The sequence below is a fragment of the Molossus molossus genome, unplaced genomic scaffold, assembly GCF_014108415.1.
Source record: "Molossus molossus isolate mMolMol1 unplaced genomic scaffold, mMolMol1.p scaffold_m16_p_18, whole genome shotgun sequence".
Taxonomy (NCBI): Eukaryota; Metazoa; Chordata; class Mammalia; order Chiroptera; family Molossidae; genus Molossus; species Molossus molossus.
In genome coordinates this window covers 57981409-57992730 of record NW_023425353.1, presented here as the reverse complement: position 1 = coordinate 57992730, position 11322 = coordinate 57981409, and the positions used below count along the sequence as shown (strand labels likewise).

At 43.4% G+C, this 11322-nt stretch overlaps 1 protein-coding gene across 3 annotated transcripts in view; it reads right to left on the bottom strand.

Moving 5' to 3' along the window:
* Positions 1-1742: 1742 nt before the first annotated feature.
* Positions 1743-11322, bottom strand: part of LOC118633614 (myelin associated oligodendrocyte basic protein) — a 41312-nt gene continuing 31732 nt past the window's right edge. For all 3 annotated transcript variants that reach the window (XM_036267551.1, XM_036267556.1, XM_036267552.1), the window contains 2 exons: positions 4533-4615; positions 1743-4415 (listed from right to left, as the gene is read on the bottom strand). The gene's annotated coding sequence lies outside the window, so the exon portion shown is untranslated. The remainder of the gene's footprint in view (positions 4416-4532; positions 4616-11322) is intronic.

Sequence of the window (11322 nt, the reverse complement as noted above, 5' to 3'; positions counted from 1 at the left end):
TTTCAACTAGTTTTGATATTTCTTCACCAAGAGACTTTTTTTCCCTGTTTGATAATGTTCTGTGCCCCGGTGTCCATTTCGCGTTTTCTGACACCTGTAGGATGTTCTCCCTCAGTGAGGCAGTGACGCCTGCTTCAGGGACAGGAGCTGGTTCTGATCTGCCATCGGAGGGGCACAGCACATGGTGATAAAAATAATGTAGCATGAACATTGTTGGACAAATGGCCACCCGCAACACAACAGAACTGGCAAGAGCGCCCATGTGCTGGCTGGTTGATAATAGAGTGTGGATTTCGGGGGCATGCTATGCCAACCGCCGCTGGTGACGCGGGAAAGACTGCAGTTTACGGCTGGGAAGACCAGAGAAACAACTCTTAACTGATTTTCCCAGCATCACCAAAAATCCTGATTTTCTCTCATCTGTTTGAACCCTTTTCTATAAAATAAACCACATTTCGCAGAGATCTTTGGAGTATCAATAAAGTCCTGTGATACCCCTTCTGACCGCCTCCTGCGACATTCAGATCCATCTTATAGAAAATAACAGCATCCTGCATTTTCAAACTGATGGTTATAAAAACCTAAGTGTAGGCCTCACACAACGTGTGTTAGTCAATTTAGGGTCTTTTCAGTAAACAGCTTCAGAAACCAGGTGCGTTCAGGCAGTTCTGTTTTATCTTCTCTTTTACATCACTGTGGATTTATGGCTCTGGCACCCTAAGGCAACCTTGTTTCCGTTCAGCATCTAGAACTCACAAGCTAATCCTGAGCCTTTTCCCGGCCTGGAAATATGGACTCAACTATCCTCCTTTTTCTTCCTCTCACTGGGAAACAGTTTTAGAAGCTACGGGTGCTCATTCTGCAAATAAGCTTGTTCCACATTGTGACTGGAATTTGGCAGGATGTCAGCAAAAGTCTCCAAAAGAGTAAATTAGGATAGGGACAGAACAAATAAACCCTCCTTTATTTTTTTTATTTTTATTTTTTTATCCTCACCCGAGGACATTTTTCCATTTTTGTTAAGATAGAGCGGGAGGGAGAGAAGGAGGGAGGGAGGAAGGGAGAAAGAGAGAGAGAGAGAGAGAGAGAGAGAGAGAGAGAGAGAGAAACATTGACATGACAGAGACACATTGAGTGGCTGCCACCCACACAACCCAACCAGGGCCATGGACAAACTGCAACCGAGGTACATGCCCCTAGCGGGAACTGAACCCGGGTCTCTCTGGACCGCAGGCCAACACTCTAACTGCTGGGCCAAACTGGCCAGGGCTAAACCTTCCTTTAAAAAGTGGCCATGGAGCTCGGCCAGTGTGACTCAGTGGTTGAGCATTGACCCATGTGCCAAGAGGTCACCAGTTCAATTCCCCATCAGGGCACATGTCCAGGTTGTGGACCAGATCCCCAGTGGAGGGCATGCAGGAGGCGGCCAATCAATATTCTCTCTCATCAATGTTTCTATCTCTCTCTCTCTCCCTCTCCCTTTCTCTCTCTCTAAAATCAATAAAGGGAAAAAATTTTTTAAATATATCCATGGATTCTTATTGATATTTTCAGTTCACCTCTATTTTAACAACTTCTTCTTGACGTATTCTAAAAGGAAAGTATATTAATCCTTTGAGTTTTTAAACAACTACATTTTCTTGCTTCAATTCATGTTAATTTTAAAAAGCTTTATATTATCATACCAAACCAGGCCTCTAAGTCTAGTGTTGCCTCCCCAATATCCAGAAGGCGCCGTCTCTTTTTTTTCCCTTGACCTTTAGATCAGCCATCCTGAAACTGGCTTCGCAGTGTGCAAGTCCCATTGATTCTTTGGTCGGCATCGCCTTAGCACCAATATCTGAAAAGAAAGAAGCCTCGGCCTTCTTCTAGGGGAACTCCAAAGAAACCAAGAGCTCAGTATACTCAGCGTCATAGATAGTGTGTTTGCTTAATAAAAGATAATAGTGAAATGTAGATTATAGACAAATACTATTGACAGTTTCCAAAATCTGTCAATTTTCTCTATTTGAACTCCCCAGTTTGAATTTATTTTATTTTCCCTTCATATTATTTCTCTCACTCGTGCCTTTGTATGTTTATGGAATAGAACTTTTAGTAGAAAACTGTCATTTTGAAGAGGCCCTTGAGTATATACAGTGGCCTGTACCAAATCAGAACAGTCAACTCTGTACATCTCTTCCCAACTCTGCATTCAGTGACATCTTGTTCATAGCTTGTAGTCAGCCACAGTGGACGTATTTACACCATGGAAATTGGCAAACACTATAAATTATGACTTTTGACCCAGAGAGCCAGTTGTTAAGCAAACATTTATAGAACAACTCTGGGCACACACCTCAGTCTTCCCCAAACCAGTAAAAATGTCAGAACAGAAAATCAATCAACATCCAGAATTATCAGAGTAATATGCCAAACATTATGGTTGAGAACTCCCACTCAAGAAGTTTACATAGAATAGCTTTTGGAGCTTTATATCATTTCTGCAATATTCACTGCATAACACTCCCCAGAGCCAACTCATAAAAGACAAAAAATACAATTAGATTATTATACCTTTTAGTTATAATATCCAAGGCACATTACATTTAGTTACCTATCCGTTTCCAGAGGGTTTTATTTCCACAACAGACAAACATAGAGAATTCAGTAATTTCTAGTTATTAACATTTCTGTGTTGACATACAATTTTTTACACGAATTAACACCTACTAGACTCTCTCCTCTTCAATGTTGTTCTCTGTAGTAACGGTGTAACTTCTGGGTGATACGGAGGATAGAGCCTCGTAAGCCTGAGTATGGGGTCTGGCTTTGCCAAAACCTGAAATGAACTGATGTAATATTAAGTTTCCTTATTGAATCTGAGTAGGACTGGCCCACGAATTCCTTCTTTCTAGCAGTCTGTCATGGCACCCCTGGCGTATTCCCAGGAATGTAATGGCCTCAGATAATTCATCATTGAAAATTGTTCGTTGTAGAGGTTCTTGTTTTATTGTTCATTTAGCACCTGAATTTAGGCAGGAAAACAATTTCTACCTGAAGGCCCTGTGAAGTTGAATTCCCCTGCCTTTGTATTGCCACTTCCACAGAGGGTGATGGCCTCCCCAGATGAGGAGGCCAGGTTGCTCAGGCCTTGTCCTTCAGCTGCCTTGGGACAGTACTTGGCCTGTTCCCCCTTTCTGGAGGGTTGGTATTCTGAGCTATATCTCATCTGAGTCTACTACACTTCCTCCCTCCTCTTTGCCATTTCTTCTCACCCCAGCCCCACGCCTTGAACAGGATTTCCTCTGGCGTTGCCCCATGTTCTCATTTGCCCCTTAACCTCGGCTGGGTCTGGTTGTGCTCACTCAAGGACACAGTCATGCCTTGGTGGGGCGACAGGCAGCTTCCAGTGCTCCCAGCACAAGACTGCTCTGGGCGCCCCCTTTCTCCTTTACTCTGAGTTTTGCTCTACCTGACATCCCTCCACATTCTACAACATTCCATTATCTTCTACTGTGTTTTTTCTACCTATTACTAAAGGAAAGTTGGGAGAGGAGAGTATTCTAGTACCCCTTTTCCCCCTGTCAGAAACCTGCAGGAGATGTGTTTGTTTTCTAAGACTTGTAACCTTGGAGAGACCCCCAGGCTTATCATTAGCCACTCACTTATCTCTCCAAAAACATGTGTGTCTGGCTAATATTGCTGACCATTTCTATATAGCTCTCAATTTCTCTTATTTCTTCAAACCAGGAATTATTTCAAATCTTCTTTTTGATTTCCAAGAGGATAGATATTTCGTGGATAGTCTTGTATTTTGTTGTCATTTTAAAAATTCTATTGCATTATAGAGAAAGTGTGAGATCTTATGGTTTTTACTTATGTGGCAACTATAGTATTATAGGTTGTTTAAATTTGTGCACAGGGCATCATATTGCACTCATCAACTACTATTTGCTTTTTATTCTTTTTGTTTTCCAAATGTATCTTCCTGGTACGGATATATCTGATTCACTTGTTTTAACTGCTGTTTAAGGTTTTATTTATGAATATGCTATTGTTGATTCATTCATTCTCTTATTAGTGGACATTTGATTAATTTTTATGTCTCTCTTTTTTTTCTAATGGCAAACCATGCTTGAATAGATTTATATGTATCTCCTTTTCTATGAATGCAAGTGTTCTCTAGGATGGGTGCCTAACAAAATCATAATTGCTTGATCATAGGTTATATAATATCCTGCTTCCCTAATATCCTCAGATTTAACCCCAAAGGTATTGTAGTAGTTTAGACATTTTCATCAGTAGTTTGTGAGAATTTTCCTGACACCCTTTCCAACACTTGATCATTTTTAGTTTTTGCCATTATGATGTTTGTACAATTTTTTGCACATCCCCGAAGAAATATATATCTTCATATTGAAGAAACTTGAGTCCTAAGCAAAATAAATAAAAATAAGTCCGTACTTAGTAACATCATAGTGAAATTTTAGAATACCAAAGCCAAAGAAAAAGATTTTTAAACAACCAAAGGGAAAATACAATTTACTTACAATGGAAGGCACGTGGAATGACAGCAGATTTCTCATTGGCAACTATAGAGGTCAAAAGATAATAGGGTGATCTCTTCAAAATGCTGTTAAGGAGAGGGAAAAAACTGTCAAACTAGAATTCTATATTATTCTCCCAGTGGTTTTATCTGAATGGCCTCCCCCCACCTTCTTCAGGAATAGATACTGTCCCTTGACCAAACGGGTGGGTAGGTGTCTGAAGCTGGGAAAATCCTAGCACCTCATGCCCTTTGGTCACATGATTGGCAAGAATAGGCACATAAAGAAAGAAAGAGCCCTGGATACTCCCAGCCCTTCCATCTCCATGCTTTGAATATGCATTTTCTTTGTTTTTGCCCCTTGCCCTGAGAGTCCAGAGAAGAAGCTCTACAAGGAAGAAAGAAAAACTTTGGTGCTCAATGCTCCCAGCTCTTCCTTTGGACTCCAGCTATTCTATTATTAGGACCCCACTAGTTATCCAAAGGGAAAATTACACCAGAAAAATAACAGAAGTTATCACATGAGAAACTGGGTTCCTTTTGGAGATTTGGAGACTGAGGACTTTTGGAGATTTGGGACAATGCAAGTAACATCAAATTAAAACTGTAGGTGAAAGCAAGTAAGGAGGTAGACTCAGCAATGATACAACCATCCTAATGCAGGTGAATACATCTGCAAGGCATAAGGGCACCTTGGCACCAGGCCATTTGGGGAAGTGAAGAAAACCGGATTGGAGAGACCTGGAGTCAGAATGCACCTGGCTGTGGGTCAGCAGCCCTATCAGGGACCATTCTTAGTCACCTGACAGTGGGGACCTGTATGAGGTTTGGGCAGAATCCGTTAGCACCTGGAACACGATCTGGAGAAAGCAGTGAAGATGGTATGAAGCCCAGAGCAATAAAAGATTGATAGTAGCTCTGGCAGAAATCTGAAAACCAAGAACTTTTGTGAATTGAAGTTGAAAGACAGATGAGTGAGCAAGAGATGGAAGACACGAGCTGAAAGGGGGGTGGCAACTGGAGGGCACATAAAACCTGGAGTAAAGAGAAGGCCACGGTCTCCTTCTGCCCCTAACGGTCCCCGCTCTCCCAGCACTACCTACTGAGATCAGTGAGAAAATCAGAAAAGATCCAAGTCTCAGAAGCTGTAGCTTAGAAAAATAATGGAGTTGACATTCTGAATAAATATGTTATGCAGCTGAAACCACTTGATCTTGATCTTTGCCTCAGAGGAGAAAACTCTTAGGGAAAGAAATGGACAGGATTACTTTACAAATAGTTGGTAGACTACCATAGTAAGAAGATGAAAATTCAGAGAAGTCAGATGGTAGCAAAATCCACATTACCAAGAGCTGAAGAAGACAGACATCCTTTACATTCCAAGCCGAATAATGAGGTGTTAGCAAGACGTCAGCTGGGGGGGAAAAGGTGGAAAATGATTCTTTTTTGTTACTGTTCGCGGGCAAAGCTCTGGTTGAAAGTAAATGCAAAACTTGCAGCTGGCAGTCGAGATCCTTAACGATCTCCAGCAGTAGAAAACGAAGACCGTTCAAGGACATGACTCAGAAAGCTTACAAGACAGAAGAGAAAGAACAGAAGCTGTCTGCTCCAGAAGGGGGTGTTCACAGAGAATGTAAGAAGTGGAGAGTGAATTATAGAGAAAACAGATTATGTAAAACTGTTGGATCACCATGCTGAAAAACAAGAAGCAGCCCAGGACATCAGGCGTTTTTCTTTTGGATACATCAAGATTTCTTCCTATAAAGAAGAAGGATGCCACCTTCCTGAAACAGAAGTTGCAGGCAGTAAGCACAAAGATGGCTGTACTTCAGAGATCTCAGAAATAAATCCAAATCCAGGAACATTTACTAAATAACTCCCATCAAAAAGAGGTTCTGGAAGCCAGATTGGCTCCCATGGGATACTCCTGGTGAGTTCAGGGCACTGTGCTCCCAATGGTACCGCTCACCTTTCTTAGCTATGGAAGAGGCATGCCTCCAAGTGAATTAGTTGTGAGTGGACTTGCACACGGGTACAGGAACACGTGAGGTGTCAGGAAAAACCTTACCCTCTGATCTGCATGCAAATATGATGTAATTGATGAAAAGTTGCCAGAATGTCTATTGGATCCCACACCCTCTGATGACAGACTACCCAACCCTTCTCGATGGTGGACACAAGAGGGATATCTCCATTTCATTGTTAATCAAATAGATTTGCCCGGAGGTTAACAGTGGGCTGTTCATGGACCACCACCTGGGCCAAGGGACTTTTTCAATATCTGATAAAAATATCTGCCTCTAATGGTGGCCTTTGTGTGGCTCCATTAATAAAGAATGGCCCCCTAGTGCTTGCAGTTTCTGCAGCAAGGGCTGGTTTGGCTGATGCTCAGGCAAAGGACTGCGGTCTTCATCGGAGTCCCTGTCGTTAACCCACCACAGCAAGGGCTCCCGCCGCCATCAGCCACCTTTTCAAACATGGACCCGGGCACCCTTGCCCACCCTTCCTTCCTGGTGAGCTTACCTTCCCGCCCAAAGGAACTTTCAGAAACTTGGACCCTCTCACCAGAAGAGAGTATCTTCTGTCTGGACCCTAATTAGTTGAGATTATCTATCTTTCTCTCTACAACATACTTCCAGCCTTTGAGACCTAGAGAGAAGGCCACCAGCCTCAACCCTGGGTCCCACAGGCTTCCAGCCTCAGCTTATAAAGAAACTGTTGGGACAATTTCTGTGCTTCAAAATCCAAGGTCAATGTTACTTTGGTAATTAGATTAAACCCTTTTTTAGAACTTAGTTTTCTTGTTAAGAAACGTTTTTTGAGTTAAGTGATTCACATCTGCTAGATATTTGATTTGCTATGAAGACTGCCACTTAGGGAAGGTGACATGACCAGATCTAAGAAGCTGCTCTTCTGAGCACGATATTATTGCTTGGTGCCCCAAAGAATTCTAGTATTTTCTTCACATCGTAAGTGGTGCCTTAACTGGGTCAAGGCTTTGGCGACAAAAGAAGCCCTTCCTTATGGTTAATCAAGTGACCTCCCAGGTGTAGGGTCTTGGGATTTGGTTTGATTCTGGACCATGTACGACTCAAGGAGGTCACTGTGAGAGGGGAGGGGGGCAGTACTGCATGGCACCCAGCCCTCTAGAGGACGTTCTAGACGACATTCTAGAGGAGGCACTAGGGAAGGGTTGGGTGAAAAGAATAAATAAAAAATAAATTTTAAAAAAAAGACTGCCACTTACACTGTAGTCTCCCATTTTCTCCACTCTCCTAAAACCTCTTTTATGCATTATTAGTTTATATAGTGAACATAGCATGTGCAACAGAAATGGATTTTTAGTACTATGTTGAGTATAATACTTTTACATAAATGTGTTTAAAAGTAAAATTATAAATATAATTATCAGGAATGTTGCTTAATCTATGATCTTTTACTCAGCCATACTTTGGATAAACCTAGCCAGTTAATCAAAAGTCAAAACACTCAACCTTGTGGTAGGTGAATTGTTTCCTAAGAGGAAATAAGTAGTCACTGAAGTACCAGTCAACAAAGCCCAAACCTGTGAAGTAATGCCAAACAGTATACTCTCCAATCCAATAACTCATTCAGCAAACCACTAACATAAGTATTTTATCAATATTTGCTTTCAGTCATGAAAGTGGAGATTGTCAGGTTATTTTACCCCAGTGGGACCAGTTATCTATATAAATTAGAAATCAACATAGACCCCAGAAACTGCCTTGGACGATGTGGAGGTATGGCCAGGAGCCTGTTGGCTCCGCCTCCCTCTCATCTCATGAGGTGGCATCTCCAAGTATGCCAGGGCTCCACCAGCTCCGATTGGAAACTTCTAGGTTGCAGCATTATGGTAGCAAGGTCAAGGTCATGATTTTACGTGGGCCGTGACCAACCTCTCCCATTTACAAATGCAAAACACTCTGTGGTATAGGATGGATGCATAGTTTATGTTCAATCATAAAGAAGCTATTTTTATCACTATCCTTAACCAACATTCCTACAAGTATGTACCTGCCGTACAAATAAGAGTGAGTATAAAAAATCTCTCTAAATCACAACTGTACACATTACTGTCAGGTCAACAGAATCATCTTTGTCCATTAAGGACACTTCATTTTATTTAAGCAGAAGTACTAAGTATCTGTTAGTGGTGTTATTAATGGGACTGAGACACGTGCTATGGAGCCAGACAAGAAACCCTTGTAGAACCCTTCCGGTGTGAGCTCCCCAGTTTCTCTGATGCTAGAACAGCCCAGATGACACTCAGCAGATGACTCACAGCACAGCCCCTCTCCCCGTGAACTGTCAGCATGTTGCAGCTTCCCATAGTGAAAGCTTCCTCGTGATTCTGTATTTCTGGAGAAGATTAGACTCTGCCTTTCTTTCTTCAACTCTTTGATCTTCCATCTGAGACCATATGGGGAATTTACATCTAAATATAAAGTTGTAGGCAAGGAGATAGTGGCAAAATACTGTCTTAAATTATAAATTAATTAATTAGCTAATTAATTAAATTCATCTGGAGAAGGTTTTTTGGTGGTTTTTTTGTTGTTGTTTTTTATCCTCATCCAAGGACATTTTTTCATTTTTTGTTCAGACAGAGTGAGAGGGAGAGAGAGGAAGAGAGAGAGAGAGAGAAACATCGACGGGAAAGGTACACATTGAGTGGCTGCCACCCACACGACCCAACCAGGGCCGGGGACAAACTGCAACCGAGATACGCGCCCTTAGCAGGAACTGAACCCGGGTCTCTCTGGACCACAGGCCGATGCTCTAACCGCTGAGCCAAACCATCCAGGGCCATCTGGGGAAGGTTTTTAAAGAAGATTTCAAAGACCTGAGAGGAAGTGATTTCTTTATAATCATCTCCACCATTCTCATCTCTGACCCCAACACCAGCACCCCCATTGTAAACAAACCACTTCACCTCCTACTTCAAGAGAGCATCAAAGCCACAGATGGGAATTGACTCCAGCTCCTGCCACTGACCCTGCAAACCCACCAGAGCCTACTCTCCTTTTCTTCTTCCGTTTTTCCCAATGAAAAGAGACCCCCCGCCATAATCCAGGCCTAATCTCCTCATCTGTGTCCTGTGTCCTGGACTCCCCTTCCACATCCTCAGACCTCAACTCCATCAATTAATCTTTCCTCACTCTTCATATACCCTCTCTGGGGCCTTCTGCCAGCAGCGTCACATGTCAGGTGTCTCCTGAGTCCATGGGCACTCCGGCTCCTGTCCTATCCTCTGCTTCCCTTGCTGGCCAAGCTTAGTGAAGGGGTTGCAGCTACCTTGACAAATTCCTGTTCCTCACCTTCCATTTGCTCCTTGCAGAGGATGGCCTACAAAGTCACCAAACGTCCCTTATTACTAAACACAAGGGACACCTTGGACTCCTGTAAAGTCTGAAAATTTTTGAAAAATGATCCCTGTAAGGAAACAACAACAAACAAACACCCATTCAGTCAAACAGTATTTATTGAGGTCTTGCTAGTGCTGGGAACTGAGGAGGTAGCAGCGAAATGCTGTGGGCCAGCCTGCAGCTTACGCTAGGAAGGGGAGGGAGCCAAGCAATAAGCAAGTGAAAAAATGAACAAGATCATTCCAGAGGGTGGTAAGTGCTGTGAAGACAAACTAGAGTGATGGGCTAGAGAGTAACCATGGAAACCACTCTGCGATGATGTGTGAGTGGAAGGCACCAGGACAAGGATCTTAGTCCAGAGCAGCACAGGTAGAAAGAACAGCAGAGCCCCAAGATGGGCGCAAGTCCTGAGAAGATATGACAACATCCTGTGTACAAGTGCGAAAGGAGGAAACAGAAAGAAGGCAAGGAAGCACGGTCGGCTGGGCAGGCAAAGGGCTTCCGAGTCCCAAGCAGAGTGAACCACGCCTGGAAGGACCATGAGCCTTTTACCCTTAAAGTCTTGGGCCTGACTTCACCTCCTCTCCAGACCTAAGTAGGAAAGTGTTGGGGGAGGTGGGAGGTGGGGGGTTGGGGAGAAGTATCTATTGCTTGCATCTTTTACCCTTCAATCCTGACAAACAAATCAGCCACAAAATAAATCAGCCAAGCTTGAGCTTAAAATAATGTGGGATCGCTCCTGGAATGGACCCACTGGGGCCTAAAGAGACAGATCTACCCCAGCCCCTCTCCTTCCATCCCCTATCTCTGGTCTACATAAGAAAAGTAGCCCAACAGGGGCCCAGAAGGGAGTGTATTAAAGCTCAGTTTTTTTTCCAGTGATCAACTTAAGTGGTCATGGTCCTCAGTGGGGATGGATCCAACATGGGACTTGGAGGGACTCTCCAGTATTTGTGCCTGGGAGAAAAAATGAGACCCCAAAGATGTTCTCTCAAAGCCAAGTTCCCTAACCTAACACATGCATGCACAGACACACACACACACACACACACACACACACACACACACACACCAGTCTACAAGATGACCTGAGAGTCCTCCATTTAACCTGTGGGCAAACTCTCTCCCTGCTGCATGTGTATGTGTGTAGGGGTGCGGTGGAACCAGGGTAAAGGGGGGGGCAGGGTTAGTTCCTAAGGCAGGGATAGAGAGCCCATCCTGAGACCAGAGTCCTTCCCCAGAGTCTAGGGCTACAGATGGGGTAGAACAGAGAGCAGAGATGGGAAGTGAACCCCAATCTTGCTCCGTTATGATTGGGATCAGTACCCCACACACCCTTGAATGGCCTCCTCACTCCCCCTCCCACCCTTTAATTCTCCTCTCCCTAAGGCCAAGCTCCTCTTTTTTTTT